Here is a 24,247-nt window from a genome sequence, read left to right on the forward strand (position 1 = left end):
TAGCGTTAGGACCCAGGAGGAAAATGACTGAGCACAAGGAAAAAAATTAGTAAGCTGAATACCAGAAAATGATCAGATTGGTCAAGGTGAAGTCGAAAAGCTAGTGGTCAAACGAGACAGGAAACAGGATGGCAGAATCAAAATGCTTAGTCAGGCAAATCCAAGGTCAAAACCAATTAGGTTAAATCAGCAGGCAGAAGAATGGTCAAGGAAGATTTGAGTCTCAAGCCAGAATTCGCAATCCAAAAAGCAATGAAGTACACCCACGAGATAAGCTAAATACTAGGGCAACGAGACAGAGAACCCAGAAGGAATATAAAGGAAAAAGGGCACCAAAAATGACGCAAGAAGAATGCTTAGAAAATGACGCAACACGCGAAAACCTGACGCACAGGTTGCTTAAAATAAATAATCGTGTCATAGCAACTGCGTCGTTGCAACCCCGTCATGGAAACTTGGCATCATAATAGTACCCAAGTAAAGGCACGGCCCAGACTCTACCCACTAAACATACCTCCCACCATTTTCCAGAGACTTTAAAGTACTGGGAGGTTAGGGAACTGGGGTGGTGGCCCACCAATATATTGTATGTGGGGAAACAATGGGAAAGTCTGGGTCATGGGAGCTGGGACAGTCATTTGCCCTGGCTGAGAAGTTGCAGGGAGGAAGTAGTAAGCCCACCCAACCAATGACAATCCTAGATGATTCGTAACAGGTGGGAGGACTGTCCTAAAAACGGCTCCACCCCATTGGTCATGGCTCTATCTGCAGATCTCTGTGACTCCACCCACAGACTGCTCTCACTCAGCTTAGGCCATCCAGTCCTGAAAGCCTTCTGGGTAATGTTGGGAGATATGCTTTTCCACTGCAATTTCTTACTTGTCTTGGACTAGTGGACTAATTTAAATTTAGGGCATTGTTAAAAGGACATAAACACATCTTGCTTTTACGTAAAAATTGTGCTGCTTCTTGACCAAGAAGCAAATACTGTAACTTACAAATCAAATGTTTGGTTACAGCAAATTGCAGCATTTTGAAAGCTTTTTTTGTCATCTCTATGAAGTGTGAAACGAAGCACAGATGTTTGCAAAATCAGGAGGTGTTTAATATTCATTTAAAGGGATGTAAAACACTAAATACATTTCATGCACCTCCCTCTAAGTATGGGTGCTGTCATTTTGGAACCTAGGTTATACTGCAGGTATCTGAAGGAGAGTTGCTGCACATATGGAAACACATCAGCACTGGAATTCAGTGGAAGCTAGATTTTAAAATGGCAGCCCCCATGACTAGAAGGAGGTGGGGAGTAAGCTCAATACTATGCTTATAAATGTATTTAGTATTTAATGTCCATTTAAGGGTACTATCACAGGATTGGATTTATTTAAAGGACCACTCAAAGCAGTAGAACTACATAATTAACAAGTAGATAATAAAAAAGACAATGAAATAGCATTTACCCCAAATTTCAAATAAGCAGTAGATTGTTTTCTGAAAAAAATATTTTTTCTCCCATTTTCCAGCCCCCCTGTATCATGTGACAGATATCAGCCAATCACAGACTATTATACGTATACCCTGTAAGCCTCCCCTGAAAGTGTGAATATAAAAAGACTGTGCAAAATTTGATAATGAAACTGCACGCTCTTTCTGACTCTTAAAAGTTTATTTTGACTTGAGTGTCCCTTTAAATTTGAAAATCCAGTGACAAAGTACATGGGAATTCTAAAGTACCTTAATAGAGCATACCATATATTTACTTAATTCAAATATAGAAATCATACAATCATAATGAAATATTCAAATTAAAACAGAGGCTCATGTGAATATATTATAGATCTTCCCTGTGTATTACAAAGGATTATTTCAAAGCACCTGTCTGTACTTGGATCTTATTAGACAATGCATATGACATAATTATTGCTAGTTATTAAGTGTGCATGTTAAATGTTTGCCTGAGGTCTTTCCTGTCTGCCAGCTTGGAGAATTTGTGTGAATAAAAATACCAGAAACATTTTCTTTACAAGCAGTAAATTCTATTAGCATTTTATGCTATCCCTATATTTGCAATGCAATAAAAAATATATAACTGGTTTTGAGTTAAAGGGACACTGAACCCAATGTTTTTCTTTCATGATTCAGATAGAGCATGACATTTTAATCAACTTTCTAATTTACTTCTATTATCAAATTTTCTTCATTCCCTTGCTATCTTTATTTTAAAAGCAGGAATGTAAATCTTAGCAGCCAGCCCATTTTAAGTTCAGCACCATGGATAGTGCTTGCTTATTGGAGGCTTACATTTACCCACCAATAAGCAAGCATAACCCAGGTTCTCAACCAAAAATGGGCCGGCTCCTATGCATCACATTCCTGCTTTTTAAATAAAGATAGCAAGAGAACAAAGTAAAATTGATAATAGGAGTAAATTAGAAAGTTGCTTATAATTGCATGCTCTATCTGAATCATGAAATAAAAAATTTGGGTTTAGTGTCCCTTTAATGTTTCTTGTGCACGTGACCTGGATGCATATTTAATCCAAGGCCATATGCAAGTGCACTATCCTCTTTGAAACCCCAAATTCCCAAATTCCATTTGAAACCCCAAATTTTTCTTTCAAGAATCAGATAAAGCATGTGATTTTAAAAAGCTTTCTAATTTACTTCTACTATCAAGTTTTCTTTGTTCTTTTGGTATCTTTTGTGGAAAAGCAGGGACATAGCCCGTTTCTGGAACTTTTTTTTTTTTTTTTAAATTGTATGTTCTGTCTGAATCACAAAAGTAAATTTTTGGGTTTCATATATTTGAAGAAACCCATTTTATTTATTTTTGTGATTCAGACAGAATATACTATTTGCCAATTTATTTTTATTATAATTTGCTTAATTCTCATGATATTCTTTGTTAAAGAAAATATCTATGTAGGCAGTGAGCACGCCTGGAACACTACATGGCAACAAACACTGCTGCCATCTAGTGCTCTTGCAAATGATAAATAACATTGTTAAAAGCATTCTTGCAAATCTGCTGCCATATAGTATTTCTAGACACATGCACGCTCTTGAGCCTTCCTACCTGCTTTTCAACAAAGGATAACAAGAGAAACAAGTACATTTGATAATAGAAGTAAATTAGAAACTTTTTTTAAATTATACGCTCTGTCTGAATGAAAGAAGAAATTGGGGTTTGTCATTGTAGATATAAAAATAACATCTCATGGATCAGCATTGATCCCCATTGGTAGTGTTCATCACAGATTTTTATTATTCAGTGGGTTATATGCAATAAATAATCAGAGAGAATAAGAGGAGTTAGACGCACAAGACATAAATTAATGGGTTAACATCAACACAAAATGTAAAGAAGCCACTGCACACACAATTATGTGTATGAGAATAAAAAATATGTCCTTACTTAGAAGATCAGTAAGGTAAACATTATGGGGCATATTTATCAATATGCGAGCGGACATGATGCGAAGTAGCATATACGCTGTCGGCATTTCTCATTGCGCAAGCAGTTCACCAGAACTGCTTGTGCAATATCGCCCCCTGCAGATTCGTGGCCAATCGTTCGCTAGCAGGGAGTGTCAATCAGCCCGATCGTATTCGATCGGGTTGATTTCTGTCCACGGTCTCAGAGCAGGCAGACAAATTATGGAGCAGTGGTCTTTAGACCGCTGCTTCTTAACTTCTGTTTCCGGCTCGCCGGAAACAAGGGGCATCAAGCTCCGTACGGAGCTTGATAAATATGCCCCTATACATCAGACAGAGAATGCAATTGTAAACAACTTTCCAAATTACTTCCACTATCAAATTTGCTTTGTTCTTTTGGTATTTTTTGTTGAAAAGCATACCTAGGTAGGCTTAGGAGCAGCGCATTGGAGGGAGCTAGCTGGTGAATGGTGGCTGTACAAACAGTATATGCCTCTTGCCATTGGCAATATAAAGGTGAAGAAGTTTTTTGTAAACAAATGTATACACTACAGTAGGTAAAAGGGGCCATTGGGAATACATAAAAGGGGAGAAAATATTTAAAGTACAATATCCCTTTAAAGTTATCACACACACACAAAAAAAAGTAAGTTAATAAACCACCCTTGAAGATAGGGGGCGCCAATAGTTAAAAGTGACAGAAAAATACCAAACAATTATGACAATTTGAATAGGTATATAGAAAAACGGTAACAAACTAATATTATTTAATAGTCCAGTATTAAAGGGATGGGAAAGTCAAAATTCAGATAGAGCATCTCATTTTAAGACACTTTTAAATTCACTTCTATTTTCAAATGTGCTTCATTCTCTTGGTATCCCTTTTTGAAAAAAATGTACACACATATACTACACTAGTGGGACATAGTTGCTGATTGGTGCCTGCACACATTTGTCTCTTGTGATTGGCTAAATAGATGTGTTCATCTTGCTGCCAGTAGTGCAATGCTGTTCCTTCAGCAAAGGATAACAAGATAGTGAAGCAAATTTGAAAAAAGAAGTAAATTGGAAAGTTGTTTAAAATTGTATGTTCTATCCAAATCATGAAAGAAAATTTTGGGGTTTCCTGTCCGTTTAAAGTTCCCACATGTCATAAAGAATAGACCATGTAACGTGACAGAAAACTCTCCAAATACAGGGGTCAGGATAATATTCACAGAGCCGCTCTTTTCACAATACTGCCTCAGTGACAAAAATCTAAATGACATGTCTAACTGAAGAAGTATTGTGGAAAGAGCGACTCTGTGAATATTATCCTTATCCCTTTAAAGAATTCCCAGAAAACAGCCCCTGTAAGTGTTGCCATTGTTTTTCAAGTACCAACTATCAAAGTTTTGATCATTAGACCCTGAGTAACGTATAAAAAATGCAAACCTGATTTTCAAGTTCGAGTTGGAGGTAATTTTCAGAATTAATTAATTTGATCAAAACAAAGAAAATAATTTTCAAAAGAAAAATGTAGGAACTCACTTCCCAATACAAATACTTTATTAGCAGAGCACAGATTTTCAGCCCCTTTATGGGGCTCATACATAGAGGCCTATTTATCAAAGGTCTTGCGGACCTGATCCGATAGTGCGGATCAGGTCCGCAAGACCTCGCTGAATGCGGACAGCAATACGCTCTCCGTATTCAGCATTGCACCAGCAGCTCACAAGAGCTTTTGGTGCAACGCCGCCCCCTGCAGACTTGCGGCCAATCGTCCGCCAGCAGGGAGGTGTCAATCAACCCGATCGTACTCGATCGGTTGAATTGCGGCGATTCCTGTCCACTTCATCAGAGCAGGCGGACAGGGTTATGGAGCAGCGGTCTTTGTGACCACTGCTTCATAACTGCTGTTCCTGCGAGTCTGAAGACTCGCCAGAAACACGGCCCTTCAACCTCCATTCGGAGCTTGATAAATGGGCCCCAAAGTGTTCTTCCTTAAATACTTTAATTAAAACAAAGCTATTCTGAGGACACACCCTTTCTTTATATAGTACAGTATAAATACCATTAAAGTAGAATTGCATACAAGTGCCTACTAAAAAGACAATACAGTAGCACTTGAAATGAACAGTAGTTTTTTTTTTCTGACAAATTTTAAAATTTACGTCAATTTTCCGGCCCTCTGTATCATGTGACAGCCATCAGCCAATCACAGACTTATATACCTATACACTGTGAACTCTTGCACATGCTCAGTATTAGCTGGTGCCTCAGAAAGATTGTGCACAATTTGACAATGGAAGTAAATTGGAAAGTTTCTTAAAACTGCCTGCTCTATCTGAATTTTGATAGTTTATATTTTACTGTAGAGTTCCTTTAAGTTCTGAAAACATAAACACAAATTAATAATTCTATTCAGTGTGCAACAAAATCTCAATCTCAGGTAATATTGTAAACTCTTTTTTTTTTTTTTTATTAACATTGCCTAAATGTTTTTATGCCCCAAAAATTAAAGAAAATGTCTTTATTGGTTGTAACTTTACAACATAAGTCAGCTTGCTTTGATACCTGCCATTTGGGTTGAAGGGGCATGAAACCTAAATTGTTCTTTTATGATTCAGATATAGAATAAGATTTTTAAAAAGTTTCCAATTTACTTCTATTGTCAAATTTGCTTGATTCTCATGTTTTTCTTTGTTGAAGAGATATCTAGATAGGTAGCGTGCACTTGTCTGGAGCACTACTAAATGACGGGAAATAGTGCTGCCATCTAGTGTTCTTGCTAATGTATAACATTGTAGCTAAATTGCTGTAATATAGTGCTGCTGACACGTGCACGCTCCTGAACTTACCTTCCTGCTTTTTAACAAAGGATAACAAGAAAACTAAGAAAATTTGATAATAGAAGTACATTGGAAAGTTGTTTAAAATTGTATGCTCTATCTGAATCATGAAAGTTTAATTTTGTCTTTACTGTCCCTTTAATACATAGGCAGAGAGATATGGACACAACTATATTCCTGCTTCTTTATTTTGCTTGTGAAATATTCTGGGAAAACATTTTAAATATCTCATGTCAACACTGAATGAGAAATAGGAATGAGAAATAGGAATGATAAAGAGATGTGTCAAAAATGAATTCATGGTATTTGAGTACACAAACCCCACACCATTTTGAGGTGACAAAGAACACTTAGTCATGAAGTAACTATATATTTAAGTCTTTATAAGATGTAGGGAGCATTTTATGCACTGGCTTAAAAATGTGGAAACCCCTTATGGCCAGTCATATAGGGCAAGATTACATATGTGGCGCGTATATGTTTACTCCCATAAGCTAACATAGAACCACGTCGCAAATCAGTATCACATATTCAGTGCAAGTACTTACGTGGCGAAAATGGAGAAATTTTACTCCATTTTCACCTCGCCACACATAGGCAGGCGCAGCAAGCCTTACACTGAGTATATGAGCACTGTAACTCCCATAACGCCCTTTAAATATAAACTAACACCTAACACATGTGCAATATCTACCTGTCAACCGCCAACCCTCACAGCAATAACGAATAAAACTATTAACCCCTAATCTGCTATTAACCCACATTGCAATAAACCTAATAAATGTATTGACCCCTAATCCGCCATTCACCCACATCGCAATAAACCTAATAAATGTATAAACACCTAATCCGCCATTCACCCACATTGCAATAAACCTAATAAATCTATTAACCCCTAAACCGCCAAACCCACAATGCAATTAACCTAATTAAGCTATTAACTCCTAAACCACCAACCCCCCACAACGCAAATAACTAATTAAATTACTAAGCCCCCTAAACTAACACCCCCTAAATTAAACCCAATTACCTAAATTAAAAAAATACTAAGTTACAATTAAAAACCTAACATTACTTTAAAAATAAAAAAAATAAAAAAAAATAAATTAATCTAAAATAACAAAAAATAAAAAGTCTCACATTACAGAAAATATTAAACCAAATGATCAAAAATTAAAAATTAAACCTAATCCCGCTATGAAAATAAAAAAGCCCCCCCCAAATAAAAACACCCCCTAATCTAATACACACTACCAATAGCCCTTAAAATGGCTTTTTGTAAGGCATTGCCCTAAGTTAAACAGCTCTTTTGCATTAAAAAAATTCTAAGTCCCACCCTAACAGTAACCACTCACCCACCAAACCCCCCAAAATAAAAAACCTAAGACTAAAAAAACCTAAGTTACCCATTGCCCCTAAAGGGGCATTTGTATGGGCATTGCCCTTAAAAGGGCATTCAGCTCTTTTACTGCCCTTAAAAGGGCATTCAGCTCTTTTTCAGTGCCCAAAATCCTTATTCTAAAAAAAAATAAAAAATCCTAACTCTAACCCCAAAATAGGTACTCACCGTTCCTGAAGTCCAGCGGAGAAAGTCTTCTATCTTCATCCAGGACCAAGCCAACGTGGAGCGGAGATGAGATGAGCGTGGAACAGAAGACAGGCGACCGCAGAGCCATCGAGCGTGGAGATCCTCTTCGTACGATCACCACCGTACACTGAGGATTGAATTCAATGTAGGCGTTAAAATATGGGGTACTTTGCATTCCTATTGGCTGATTTGATTCTTCAAATTCAAATCAGCCAATAGGATGAGAGCTACTAAAATCCTTTTGGCTTATTTGATCGTATGAAGAGGATCTCCACGCTCGATGGCTCCGTGGTCGCCGGTCTTTGGTTCCATGCTCATCTCCATGTCGGCTTGGTTCTGGATGAAGACAGAAGACGTCGCCGTGATGGAAGAAGATATCGCCGCTTGGAAGAAGACTTCACCGCTTGGAAGACTTTCTCCACTGGACTTCAGAAACGGTGAGTACCTATTTGGGGGTTAGAGTTAGGATTTTTTTTAAATTTTCTTTTCTTTTTTTTAGAATATGGATTTTGGGCACTGAAAAAGAGCTGAATGCCCTTTTAAGGGCAATGCCAATACAAATGCCCCTTTAGGTGCAATGGGTAGCTAAGGGTTTTTAGTGTTAGGTTTTTTATTTTGGGGGGTTTGGTAGGTGGGGGGATTTACTGTTAGGGGGGGATTTTTTAATGCAAAAGAGCTGTTAACTTAGAGCAATGCCCTACAAAAAGCCCTTTTAAGGGCTATTGGTAGTATAGTATTAGATTAGGGGGTGTTTTTATTTTGGGGGGCTTTTTTTATTTTCATAAGGATTATGTTTAATTTTTTTAATTTTGATCATTTGGTTTATTATTTTCTGTAATGTTAGACTATTTTATTTTGTCATTTTAGATTATTTTAATTTAATTTTAGTTAGTTTTTTTAAGTACTGTTAGGATTTTTTATTTTAATTGTAATTTAGTTTTTTATTATTTTTTGTAATTTGGGGTTAATTTAGGGGGTGTTAGGTTAGGAGGCTTAGTAATTAAATTTGGTGTACTGCGATGTGGGGGTTCGGCAGTTTAGGGGGTTAATAGATTAATTAGGTTTATTGCGATGTGGGGTTTTGGTGGTTTAGGGGTTAATAGATTAATTAGGTTTATTGCAATGTGGGGTTTGGCGGTTTAGGGGTTAATACATTTATTATTAGTTGCAATATGGGGTGATGGAGGATATGGGGTTTTACGTGTTGGGTTTATTTTTGGGAGGCGGGTTAGACTTTTACGGGAGATTTGATATTTATTTTTATTTTCTTAGGAGCTGGCAGTTTCTAATGTGCCGTAAGTCACTGGCGACTCCAGAAATTTGTATTTACGTACATTTCTGGATATCGCTAGTTTATCCGACTTATGGCACTTTATGAACTGCCGGCAGGATTAATGTGATTCCCTGATGTGCAAGGTGAAATTACGGACGGTGCGGGTTTTAGCAGTTACAGTAAAGCCTGCACCGCATATGTAATATCGCCCATAGAGAGAATTATTGTTTCCCTTACTCTTGAATCCTGGTTGTCCTGATCTGACAGACACTTTGGGAATTGACTGCGAATAAATACAAATGAATAAATGTCTGCTGCCTTAAAAATAAGCAATTTAAAGAAAACAAAAATACCTTTGAAATTGAGTTGAACAATCCTCATCACACTGATATTCATTATTGTCCTCTAGTCACGGACACACAGACTAGCAGACAGACACACAGTCCTATTAACTCCCTAACAACTAATAATTTTATGGTGGCAATGAAGTTCTTCCCTGAAGTAGATACTTTCTAGTGCTCTCTCTGAGTCCGCCCTTCCCCTTCTACTTTTTGACTGCCCCATTAAAAGACTTTTTCTGCTTGCAGGATTGGGGAATATCAAAATACAGAATTTTTACCTCCATTGACGCCCCTTTAAGACCGCAAAAGAAATTGTAAGAAAACAGAAAGGCACTCTATACACGCCCACATGATGAAGCGAGACAGAATGAGGACTCTCATACTGAGAATGAAAGGATATCATGATACCGGATACAAGCTGGTTATATAAGTATAAATATTGCAACTGTATCTCTTAAAGATTGTTAACTTGTGTGAACGATAAACAATCCTATTAGGATAAATGTTGTTTTAGAAAGTATTAATATATTTAAAGGGACAGTCTACACCAGAATTTTTATTGTTTTAAAAGATAGATAATCCCTTTATTACCCATTTCCCAGTTTTGCATAACCAACACAGTTATAATAATATACTTTTAACCTCTGGGATTATCTTGTATCTAAGCCTCTGCAAAATGCTCTTTTTTTCAGTTCTTTTGACAGACTTGCAGTCTAGCCAATCAGTGCCTACTCCCAGATTACTTCACGTGCACGAGCACAGTGTTATCTATATGAAATATGTGAACTAACACCCTCTAATGGTGAAAAACTGTTAAAATGCAATCTAAAAGAGGTGGGCTTCAAGGTCTAAGAAATTAGCATATGAACCTCCCAGGTTAAGCTTTCAACTAAGAATACCAAGAGAACAAAGCAAAATTGGTGATAAAAGTAAATTGGAAAATTGTTTAAAATTACATGCTCTATCTGAATCCTGAAAGTTTATTTTGGCCTAGACTGTCCCTTTAAAACAAAAATTATGCTTTAAGGAAAATTTTAGTTTTTCTTTCACACAAGCAGGGAATCATTGTTGTAATTCTCAGAAATATACATGACTAAGGGCCTAGTAGTGACCTGAAACATTGTATCTGTCTCTTTGGACCCTATGTAACAAAATTGTTTTATCAATTTGGAGGCTGGAATATTCTGTTTAATCATTGTTGTAAACCGCCCCTCACACCTGACAAGCTAATTAATAATGTGAGAGACAAAAAACAGATAGGATGTAGAATATGCCTTTCTCAAGAGCATTCACAATTTTATGTATACGGCTACTTTTTAAATTGTGAACGCTCTTGAGAAAGGCATATTCTGCTGAAACGCGTAGAGCAAGCTTATGTTTTTTTAGCTGAAACTTTGTATTTGAAACTTTTATATAAAAAAACACAGTTTTTTTCTACATCCTGTCCTTGGATTGTGCCCAGAGGAACTATATACACCGGAAGCTGCAAGACTTACTGTGAGTACTTGCTTTCTAGTACTGTTACCCTGACAGTATTTTACAACCTTGTGATTTCCTTTTCATCGAGGAAAACACCAGAAGCCACTTCAATCTTAAAAGATGGTTGGAAGTGCCGCCTTTTTCTACACTTGCAGCTGCCAAGGTCGCCTTTCTCTAAGGCCAGCCCTGCACTGACCGGTGATTTCCAGATTTAAAGATACATATTTGCTCCTTTATTATGTAATACTGAGAAATAAGTCTGAATAAGAAGTTGTTAGTTTTATCTTTATTCCATTTAGGGTTGCCACCTTTTCTGGAAAAAAATACCGGTTGTACGCATTAGGATAAATTTGCATAAATCATTACACATCATAAATCAGGAACTAAAGCTGTTAGGACTCATCTTAAATGATAATTTGTTTGTAATTAGATCCAAAACACTTAGAAGAAGTGTGACCAAGACAGCATCTTTATTTCTATAGTTCATCTTTATTTTCAGCTTTGACCTGAAACTTAAAAATACCGGACATGTTGGTAAAATACCGTCAGGGTGGCAACTCTAATGCCAGTGTAAAGACTTCCATAGATATAACATCCCTGTTATCATTACCTAGAACAATCACCACTTATAAACTAAGCATTCTCTGTTTTGCAGAAATACTGTATTGCATTTGCTTTGTCACAGTTAAATTCCTCAGTTATCCACTAACTCAAAATAATATTAACCAAAATCCAAAATAAAATATGTCATCGTAGTATATGTAGATGAGCTAAAATAAGAAGTTAAAGGGACATAGAAAGGAAATAAGAAAATGTTTCAATGTCTTAGAACATTTTAGAATTGCACTATTGCTTGCATATTACTATGTGTCAACCATTGCATAGTTAAAGTCAGCTCCAGAACAACACTACTGGAAGTTAAACACATCTTTTGAGCCAATGACAAGAAGCTTAAAGGGACATTAAACCCAATTTTTTTTCTTTCATGATTCAATAGAGAATACAATTTTAAACAGCATTCTAAGGCCTAGATTTGGAGTTTGGCGGTAGATGGGCTGTTAACGCTACGCAGGCTTTTTTCTGGCCGCACCATAAAATTAACTCTGGTATCGAGAGTCCCAAAAAATGCTGCGTTAGGCTCCAAAAAAGGAGCGTAGAGCATTGCTACCGCAAATGCAACTCTCGATACCAGAGTTGCTTACGGACGCGGCCAGCCTCAAAAACGTGCTCGTGCACGATTCTCCCATAGGAAACAATGGGGCTGTTTGAGCTGAAAAAAAACCTGCAAAAAAGCAGCGTTCAGCTCCTAACGCAGCCCCATTGTTTCCTATGGGGAAACACTTCCTACGTCTGCACCTAACACTCTAACATGTACCCCGAGTCTAAACACCCCTACCCTTACACTTATTAACCCCTAATCTGCCGCCCCCGCTATCGCTGACCCCTGCATTATATTATTAACCCCTAATCTTCCGCTCCGCCGCTACTTACATTATCCCTATGTACCCCTAATCTGCTGCCCTAACATCGCCAACCCCTATATTATATTTATTAACCCCTAACCTGCCCCCCACAACGTCGCCGCCAGCTACTTATAATAATTAACCCCTAATCTGCCGAGCGGACCTGAGCGCTACTATAATAAAGTTATTAACCCCTAATCCGCCTCACTAACACTATCATAAATAGTATTAACCCCTAATCTGCCCTCCCTAACATCGCCGACACCTAACTTCAATTATTAACCCCTAATCTGATAACCGGAGCTCATCGCTACTATAATAAATGGATTAACCCAGTGATTTTTAACCTTTTTTTTGCCGTGGCACACTTTTTTACATTACAAAATCCTGTGGCACACCACCATCCCAAAATTTAAAAAAAAAATCACACATTGTAGCCTAATACAGCATAGATATATACACATACACACAAACACACACATACTGTATGTATTGTGCTGTTATGCCATGCCTCCTACAAACTACCCCTGCACTGGGAGTAAAAAACAAGCAAAGTTTAAAAAATATGTCACACTGTTGTCAGTCTGCCGTGGCACACCTGAGGATCTCTCACGGCACACTGGTTGAAAAACACTGGATTAACCCCTAAAGCTAAGTCTAACCCTAACACTAACACCCCCCTAACTTAAATATAATTTAAATCTAACGAAATTAATTAACTCTTATTAAATAAATTATTCCTATTTAAAGCTAAATACTTACCTGTAAAATACATCCTAATATAGCTACAATATAAATTATAATTATATTGTAGCTATTTTAGGATTAATATTTATTTTACAGGCAACTTTGTAATTATTTTAACCAGGTACAATAGCTATTAAATAGTTAAGAACTATTTAATAGTTACCTAGTTAAAATAATAACAAAATTACCTGTAAAATAAATCCTAACCTAAGTTATAATTAAACCTAACACTACACTATCAATAAATTAATTAAATAAAATACCTACAATTACCTACAATTAACCTAACACTACACTATCAATAAATAAATTAAATACAATTGCTACAAATAACTACAATTACATAAACTAACTAAAGTACAAAAAATAAAAAAGAACTAAGTTACAAAAAATAAAAAAATATTTACAAACAAAAGAAAAATATTACAACAATTTTAAACTAATTACACCTACTCTAAGCCCCCTAATAAAATAACAAAGACCCCCAAAATAAAAAAATCCCCTACCCTATTCTAAATTAATAGAGTTAAAAGCTCTTTTACCTTACCAGCCCTGAACAGGGCCCTTTGCGGGGCATGCCCCAAGAAAATCAGCTCTTTTGCCTGTAAAAGAAAACATACAATACCCCCCCCCCAACATTACAACCCACCACCCACATACCCCTAATCTAACCCAAACCCCCCTTAAATAAACCTAACACTAAGCCCCTGAAGATCTTCCTACCTTGTCTTCACCATCCAGGTATCACCGTTTTGTCCTGGCATCCGGTGCTGAAGAGGTCCAGAAGAGGCTCCAAAATCTTCCTCCTATCCGGCAAGAAGAGGACATCCGGACCGGCAAACATCTTCATCCAAGCGGCATCTTCGATCTTCTTCCATCCGGTGCGGAGCGGGTCCATCTTGAAGCAGCCGACGCGGATCCATCCTCTTCTTCCGGCGTCTCCCGACGAATGACGGTTCCTTTAAGGGACGTCATCCAAGATGGCGTCCCTCGAATTCCGATTGGCTGATAGGATTCTATCAGCCAATCGGAATAAAGGTAGGAATATTCTGATTGGCTGATGGAATCAGCCAATCAGAATCAAGTTCAATCCTATTGGCTGATCCAATCAGCCAATCAGATTGAGCTCGCATTCTATTGGCTGTTCCGATCAGCAAAAGGGCCCTGTTCAGGGCTGGTAAGGTAAAAGAGCTTTTAACTCTATTAATTTAGAATAGGGTAGGGAATTTTTTTATTTTGGGGGTCTTTGTTATTTTATTAGGGGGCTTAGAGTAGGTGTAATTAGTTTAAAATTGTTGTAATATTTTTCTTATGTTTGTAAATATTTTTTTATTTTTTGTAACTTAGTTCTTTTTTATTTTTTGTACTTTAGTTAGTTTATGTAATTGTAGTTATTTGTAGCAATTGTATTTAATTTATTTATTGATAGTGTAGTGTTAGGTTAATTGTAGGTAATTGTAGGTATTTTATTTAATTAATTTATTGATAGGGTAGTGTTAGGTTTAATTATAACTTAGGTTAGGATTTATTTTACAGGTAATTTTGTTATTATTTTAACTAGGTAACTATTAAATAGTTCTTAACTATTTAATAGCTATTGTACCTGGTTAAAATAATTACAAAGTTGCCTGTAAAATAAATATTAATCCTAAAATAGCTACAATGTAATTATAATTTATATTGTAGCTATATTAGGATGTATTTTACAGGTAAGTATTTATCTTTAAATAGGAATAATTTATTTAATAAGAGTTAATTAATTTCGTTAGATTTAAATTATATTTAAGTTAGGGGGGTGTTAGTGTTAGGGTTAGACTTAGCTTTAGGGGTTAATCCATTTATTAGAATAGCGGTGAGCTCCGGTCGTCAGATTAGGGGTTAATAATTGAAGTTAGGTGTCGGCGATGTTAGGGAGGGCAGATTAGGGGTTAATACTATTTATGATAGGGTTAGTGAGGCGGATTAGGGGTTAATAACTTTATTATAGTAGCGCTCAGGTCCGCTCGGCAGATTAGGGGTTAATAAGTGTAGGCAGGTGTCGGCGACGTTGAGGGGGGCAGATTAGGGGTTAATAAATATAATATAGGGGTCGGCGGTGTTAGGGGCAGCAGATTAAGGGTACATAAGGATAACGTAGGTGGCGGCGCTTTGCGGTCGGCAGATTAGGGGTTAATTATTGTAAGTAGCTGGCGGCGACGTTGTGGGGGGCAGGTTAGGGGTTAATAAATATAATACAGGGGTCGGCGGGGTTAGGGGCAGCAGATTAGGGGTACATAAGTATAACGTAGGTGGCGCTCGGCAGATTAGGGGTTAAAAAAATGTAATCGAGTGTCGGCGATGTGGGGGGACCTCAGTTTAGGGGTACATAGGTAGTTTATAGGTGTTAGTGTACTTTAGGGTACAGTAGTTAAGAGCTTTATGAACCGGCGTTAGCCCAGAAAGCTCTTAACTCCTGCTTTTTTCCTGCGGCTGGAGTTTTGTCGTTAGAGCTCTAACGCTCACTTCAGAAACGACTCTAAATACCGGCGTTAGAAAGATCCCATTGAAAAGATAGGATACGCAATTGACGTAAGGGGATCTGCGGTATGTAAAAGTCGCGGCTGAAAAGTGAGCGTTAGACCCTTTAATCACTGACTCCAAATACCGGCGGTAGCCTAAAACCAGCGTTAGGAGCCTCTAACGCTGGTTTTCACGGCTAACGCCAAACTCCAAATCTAGGCCTAAGTCACTTCTATTATCTAGTTTGCTTCATTCTTTACATAGCCTTTGTTGAAGAAAAGTCAATGCACATGGGTGAGCCAATCACACAAGGCATCTATGTGCAACCACCAATCAGCAGCTACTGAGCCTTTCTATATATGCTTTTCAGCAAAGAATATCAAGAGAATTAAGAAAATTAGATAGATAGATTATATAATAGAAGCAAATTAGAAAATTGCATGCTCTATCTAAATCACAAAAGAAAACATTTGGGTTTCATGTCCCTTTAATGTGTATCCATGAGTCACAGCTAGCGCCCAGTAGTGTATTGGTGCTCCTGGGCCTAACTAGATATGGTTTTCATCAAAGGATATCAAGACAACAAAATACATTTGATAATAGAAGTAAATTAAAATGCATCTTAAAATTGCCACTCTTTGTATCATGAAAGTTGAATTTTGACTTTCCAGTCCCTTTAAGCTAACTTGTTTTTTGTACCTGAAATATTCTAGTTGCTTTAGCATTTTCCATATAACTGCCATGAAGTGTAAAATCTCTTTTGGACCCTACTGTCCATCTTGTTTTGCTAATTGCATACAAGGTTTTCTTGTGCTGTATCCTATACCCAGATCATGCCCTTCCCACTCTCCCTAAAGAGGCTAAAACAAAATAGGTTTTTTATCAAAATGGTGCTTATATTGTAATACCTTTTAATACTGTAAATCAATATCTGTTTTATGCAATCTGCAGGATTTTGAAGAAGATCAATGTTAAAGAATGTGCTTTTAAGCTAACATATGCTCTCAGAATGTGTTTATAAGATAGCATATGCTCTCTAGAGAATGTGCTTTTAAGATAGCATATGCTCTCTAGAGAATGCGTTTTTAAGATAGCGTATGCTCTCTAGAGAATGTACTTTTAAGCTAGCATATGCTCTCTAGAGAATGTGCTTTAAATATAGCATATGCTCTCTAGAGAATGTGTTTATAAGTTAGCATATGCTCTCTATAGAATGTGTTTTTAAGATAGCATATGCTCTCTAGAGAAAGCATTTTTAAGCTAGCGTATGCTCTCTAGACTCTAGAGAATGTGCTTTAAAGATAGCATATGCTCTCTAGAGGATGTGCTTTAAGATAGCATATGCTCTCTAGAGAATGTGTTTATAAACTAGCATATACTCTCTAGAGAAGGTGTTTATAAGCTAGCATATACTCTCTAGAGAAGGTGTTTATAAGCTAGCATATGCACACTTAAGATAGCATATGCTCTCTAGAAAATGTGTTTTAAGCTAGCATATGCTCTCTAGAAAATGTGTTTTAAGCTAGCATATGCTCTTGAGATTGTGCTTTTAAGAAAGCATATGCTCTAGAGAATGTACTTTTAAGCTAGCATATGCCATCTAGAGAATGTGTTTTTAAGATAGCATATGCTCTCTAGAGAATGTGTTTTTAAGCTAGTGTATGCTCTCTAGACTCTAGAGAATGTGCTTTAAAGATAGCATATGCTATCTAGAGAATGTGTTTTTAAGCTAGTGTTTGCTCTCTAGAGAATGTGCTTTAAAGATAGCATATGCTCTTTAGAGAATGTGCTTTTAAGATAGCATATGCTTTCTAGAGAATGTACTTTTAAGCTAGCATATGCTCTCTAGAGAATGTACTTTTAAGCTAGCATATGCTCTCTAGAGAATGTGTTTTTAAGCTAGTGTATGCTCTCTAGAGAATGTGCTTTAAAGATAGCATATGCTCTTTAGAGAATGTGCTTTTAAGATAGCATATGCTTTCTAGAGAATGTACTTTTAAGCTAGCATATGCTCTCTAGAGAATGTACTTTTAAGCTAGCATATGCTCTCTAGAGAATTTGTTTATAAGGTAGCACATGCTCTCTAGAGAATGTGTTTATAAGCTAACATATGCTCTTTAGAGAAGGTGTTTATAAGCTAGCATATGCTCTCTAGAGAATGTGCTTTTAAGCTAGCATATGCTCTCTAGAGAATGTGCTTTTAAGTTAGCATATGCTCTCTAGAGAATGTGCTTTTAAGCTAGCATATGCTCTCTAGAGAATGTGTTTATAATCTAGCATATGCTCTCTAGAAAATGTGTTTTAAGGTAGCATATGCTCTCTAGAGAATGTGCTTTTTTTATTGAGGTTAAATTTTTTTTACAAACAATTATTTCTTGAAGACAATGAGGCCTATTTATCAAGCCTGTCAACTGTGCTGCATTCGACGGCACCAATACGCTCGCCTGACATCGCCTAACATCGCGGTCGCGGACCTGAATACGCTCTCCATGTTTAACAAAAAAGCTGTCAAAAAGCCGCGCACCAAGTACGGGGCAATGAGCAATGGACTTTTAACTAACAGTCATCGATCCCGCTGCTATTCGGCTTTTTCACAGCTTTATTTGTATACTGTGACTAAACACTGCCACTATACTAAACTGTTTAACCCCTATCCCGCTGCTCCCGGACCCCGCCGCAAACAAAATAAAGTTATTAACCCCTATCCCGCTGCTCCCAGACCCCGCCGCAACTAAATAAATTTATTAACCCCTATTCCGCTGCTCCCGGAGCCCACGCCACTTACATTATGTTATTAACCCCTAATCTGCTGCCCCCTACACCGCCGCCACCTACATTATGTTATTAATCCCTATCCTGCTGCTGCCTGGAACAAACTGCAACTAAATAAAGTTATTAACCCCTAAACCACCAGCTCCCCACATCGCCATAAACTAAATTAACCTATTAACCCCTAAACCTAAAAACCCGCTAACTTTATATTAAATATTAACTCATCCCTATCTTATAATAAATTTAAACTTATCTTTAGATTTAAATTAAACTATATTAAACTAATAATTAACCTACCCTAACTATTAGACTAAAATTACATTAAACTATATTAAACTATTAATTCATCTACCCTAATTATTATACTAAAATTACATTAAACTATATTAAACTAATAATTAATCTACCCTAACTATTAGACTAAAATTACATTAAACTAACAATTAAATTAAATATATTATATATTTAAAATCCTAACCCTACTCAAATAATTTAATTCTACAATTAAAAATTACAAAGTTACAAAAAACTAACAACTAAGTTAAAAAAATAACAAACACTAAGTTACAAAAAAAATTAAACACTAAGTTACACAAAATAAAAAAGAAATTATCAAAGATTTAAAATAATTACACCTAAGAGCCCTATGAAAATAAAAAAGCCCCCCCCCAAAAAAAACCCCTAACCTACAATAAACTACAAATAGCCCTTAAAAGGGCCTTTTGCGGGGCATTGCCCCAAAGAAAGAAGCTCTTTTACCTGTAAATAAAAAATACAAATACCCCCCCAACAGTAAAATCCACCACCCACACAACCAACCCCCCAAATAAAAACCTAACTAAAAAAATCTAAGTTCCCCATTGCCCTGAAAAGGGCATTTGGATGGGCATTGCCCTTAAAATGTAATTTAGCTCTATTGCAGCTCAAACCCTAATCTAAAACTAAAACCCACCCAATAAACCCTTAAAAATCCTTACACTAACCCCTGAAGATCGACTTACAGTTTTCAAGATCCGACATCCATCCTCCAAAAAGTCGGCAGAAGTCTTCATCCAAGCAGCCAAAGTCTTCATCCAAGCGGTCAAAGTCTTCATCCAAGCCCGCAGAAGTCTTCACCCAGACGGATCAGCCAATAGGATGAAGCTCTGTCTGGGTGAAGACTTCTGCGGGCTCGGATGAAGACTTCGGCCGCATGGATGAAGACTTCTGCCGGCTTATTGGAGGATGGATGTCGGATCTTTAAAACTTTAAGTCGATCTTCAGGGGTTAGTGTTAGGATTTTTTAAGGGTTTATTGGGTAAGTTTTAGATTAGGGTTTGGGCTGCAATAGAGCTAAATGCCCTTTTAAGGGCAATGCCCATCCAAATGCCCTTTTCAGGGCAATGGGGAACTTAGGTTTTTTTAGTTAGGTTTTTATTTGGGGGGTTGGTTGTGTGGGTGGTGGGTTTTACTGTTGGGGGGGTTATTTGTATTTTTTATTTACAGGTAAAAGAGCTGATTTCTTTGGGACAATGCCCCGCAAAAGGCCCCTTTAAGGGCTATTTGTAGTTTATTGTAGGTTAGCGTTTTTTTATTTTGGGGGGGCTTTTTTATTTTCAAAGGGCTCTTAGATTAGGTGTAATTAGTTTAAATCTTTGATAATTTCTTTTTTATTTTGTGTAACTTAGTGTTTATTTTTTGTAACTTAGTGTTTGTTATTTTTTGTAACTTTGTTGTTAGTTTTTTGTAAATTTGTAATCTTTTATTGTAGGTTTACATTATTTGAGTAGGGTTAGGTTTTTAACTATATAATATATTTAATTTAATTTGTAGTTTAATGTAATTTTAGTATAACAGGGTAGATTAATTATTAGTTTAATATAGTTTAATGTAATTTTAGTATAATAGCTAAATTAGGGTAGATTAATTAATAGTTTAATGTAGTTTAATGTAATTTTAGTATAATAGTTAGGGTAGATTAATTATTAGTTTAATATAGTTTAATTTAATTTTAAAGGTAAGTTTAAATTTATTATAAGATAGGGATGAGTTAATATTTAATATAAAGTTAGCGGGTTGTTAGGTTTAGGGGTTAATAGTTTAATTTAGTTTATGGCGATGTGGGGGCTGGCAGTTTATGGGTTAATACATTTATTTAGTTGCGGTGGGCTCCGGGAGCGGCGGGATAAGGGTTAATACTTTTATGTAGGTGGTGGCGGTGTCGGGACGGCAGAATAGGGGTTAATAAGTATAATGTAGGTGGCGATGGTGTCGGGGCGGCAGATTAGGGGTTAATAAGTATAATGTAGGTGGCAGCGGTGTAGGGGGCGGCAGATTAGGGTGTTAGGTGTAAACATAACTTTTATTCTCCCATAGGTATCAATGGGATATCGGGCAGCAGCGAACATGAGCTTTCGCTGCTTTCAGACTCCCATTGATTCCTATGGCATCCAGGGCAGCAGATTGAAAACCAGGTACGCAGGGCTGGAATAGTGGTGAGCGTACCTGGTAGAAATTTGTTAACTAGCAAAAGTAGTCAGATAGTGCCGAATTTGCATTCGGAACATCTGTAGTGATGTAAGCATCGATCTGTGTCGGACTGAGACCGGCGGATCGTATGTTACGTCACAAATTTCTACTTTTGCCGGTCTGTAGGCTTTGATAAATGAGGCGAATCAAGCTCGCCACAATTACGCTGCGGAATTCCAGCGTATTTGCGGTTGACGGCTTGATAAATAGGCCTCAATAAGTACAGTCTCGCATACAATATGTAATACAAAAATAACATAAATTTACAAGGTTTCTTTAAACACTACATACTGTTATATAATGAAAAAGCAGAAACCTCTAAATTTGATTAAGATATCCTCATAGAAATCTAAGGTCACTCTTGGACCTGAGCATTTGCGTACTGAGAGGTGAAGGGAATAATCATCTGAACGTCACTTTTGTACCTAGAAAAATGCTTTTAGAAAAAAAAAAAGATTTAAAGAAAATCTACTGAAACCTCTATTTTAGTATTTAACATCCTCCTGTTAATATAGAGGCCACTCTTGGACCTATGAATTTTTATGGACGGTAGAGGAGATAGACGATCATGAAATAGCGCCACTTATTGGCTGATATAAGTCATGTGTTCAGCATAGTTTAGTAGTATAACGGGGTCACCTTTGGGCTCTCTATATAGTAAATAGCAAGACAGAACATAGAGCAGAAGGCACTCTTACCTACATATAAACATCTGGTATACAAACAACTTCTTATACTAAAGCTATGGTATAGATACTCCTAGAGAATGTGCTTTTAAGGTAGCCTATGAGCTCTGGTAAAGGTGGGGAAAGCAGCATTTTACAAAAAATGTAGGAGGTGTTTAATATACATTCAAGATTTGGAGGTGCCAAGAGTGGTTCCTAATAAACAACAGATCATAAATGGACTGTGGAACTTACTGGAGAACTATCATCTTCTATTAATTATATTCCTGTTTTCCCCACTTTGCCCTAATATTAGGCTGACCATATTGCCGCTTTAAGAAGGAACACATATGAAAAATACATATGTGAGGGTTCTTATACAAAACCATTTCTTTAAACAGCCCTGAAAACAGCCCTGACATATGTATTTTTCATATGTGTCCCTTTTTAAAGCGGCAATATGGTCAGCCTACCTAATATACCTATTTCCTTGCACTACTAGAGCAAAGGGTATGCAGCAAAAGGCCTTCCCAATTTATGGCTGTTGAGACCTTTGAGAATTTGGGGTGCCATGTTTCAAAAATGATTGTGGATGCCACTGCTTCTAATCCAACAAAGGGTTTGTCCAACACTTTAAAAAAAAAAAAAAAACTACATCCTGCTCCTACATGTGCATTTCATACTATGGGTTCGAATTATCAAGCTACGGCGGACAGGGGTGTACACATGCACCCCTGTCCGCCACAGCTCGCCTCTGGCAGACTGAATTCCGCGTGCATAATTCATTATTGCACAAGAACACAATTGTGTGCTCTGTGCAATGTCACCCCCTGCCAACTAGACCGGGGAGATTGAAATGTGCCACCTAAGAGATTTCGAAGAGTTAGGGAAGCAGCGGTCTGATAACCGCTTCTTAATAAATACATTAGAACCTGCAGTCCTAGGGGTGAGAAGCCTTTGATAAATCGACCCCTACGTGTCTGAATTAATATTGTCCACTCTTATTAATCTAATTAGACAATTGTAGAAAACATAAAAGCAGGGTCCGATTTACCTTAATTTCTATCTGCTCTGCATTTGCTACACTTGGTCATAACATTGCATTAAAGGAACATTAAACACTAAATACATTTAATAAGTATAATATTGAGGTTATTCCCATCTCCCTCTAGTCATGGGTGCCGCCATGTTGAAATCTAACTGTCACTATATTCCTGTATTGACACGTTTCATATGTGGAGCAACTCTCCTTCAGTGTAACCAAGATTACAAAATGGCAGCACCCATGATTAGTGGGAGGTGCATGAAATATGTTTATTGTTTACTGTCCCTTTATTGGAACATATTATGTACCTCTGCTGCAGACTCACAACAGTGTTTAGAAAATGAGCTGAGTTTAAGCAGTTATCTGCTTATACTGTAATGTGAGAATCTCAGCACTGAAAACAAGTTGCAGGTTCAGAATACAGCGGCTACTCTATGGTAGTGATATGCACACCATTTATCATTTTAGCACCCTTAAAGGGACAATCTACTCCAGATTTTGTATTGTTGAAAAAGATAAATAATCCCTTTTATTACCCATTCCCCAGTTTTGCATAACCAACACTGTTATATTAATTTACTTTTTTAACCTCTGTAATTACCTTTATCTAAGCCTCTGCAGACTGGCCTCTTATTTTAGTTCTTTTGACAGACATGCATTTTAGCCAATCAGTGCTGACTCCTAGGTAACTCCACCGGAGTGAGCACTATGTTATCTATACGGCACACATGAATTATCACTGTCTAGCTGTAAAAACTGTCAAAATACACTGAGATAAGAGGCAGTCTTCAAGGACTTAGAAATTAGCATATGAGCCTACCTAGGTTTAGCTTTCAACAAAGAATACAAAGCAAAATTGATGATAAAAGTAAATTGGAAAGTTGTTTAAAAATGCATGGCCTATCTGATCATGGAAGTTTAATTTTGACTAGACTGTCCCTTTAAAGATGCCAGCTACTCAGAATTTGCAGGGTAATTTTTTTTCCACATGTCCAGTGCTATATGCAGAGCAAGGAGAGATGTAAACCAGGGAGAATTGGGATTGAAAAACAAGAAAGATAGGAATAGGGAATTTAAAATCAAGGTCCCCCAACACTAATCCCCTGCACCATTAATATTTAGCTGAGTGATAAATCTTTTTGTACCTCCAAATGTTACAATCTAGAATCATTGCTGATTAATAGACAATTCCATATGACATCCCTAGAATGCTTTTTGATTGTTAAAAACAGCACCTTCAAATTGTTGTCACTGTTTTCTAATACAAAATGTCATAGAGCAAAAAATAATAATGCATGAAATATTATAAATGTGAAATCAGTAATTTGATAAAGAGTAGCAAGTGGATCAGTATGACAAATATAAAGAGTAGAGAATAGCACATTGGTCTGATAGCACCTCGTCAATATTACTACGCGCACAGTCACAAAAATAGATTAATCTTGTGAGTGTGTGGGAGGAACAATCATCTCCGGGTCTCTGCTGAATATACTGCAGCACCAGAGCTTTGGGGGATTTTCATTTAAGCTTAGTTGCTCCATTTCTTGCTTTTTCTTTGAAGTTAAATCCTGTCCCATATTTCTAACTATGCTGGATACACTG

The sequence above is a fragment of the Bombina bombina genome, chromosome 7 (assembly GCF_027579735.1).
Source record: "Bombina bombina isolate aBomBom1 chromosome 7, aBomBom1.pri, whole genome shotgun sequence".
Taxonomy (NCBI): domain Eukaryota; kingdom Metazoa; phylum Chordata; class Amphibia; order Anura; family Bombinatoridae; genus Bombina; species Bombina bombina.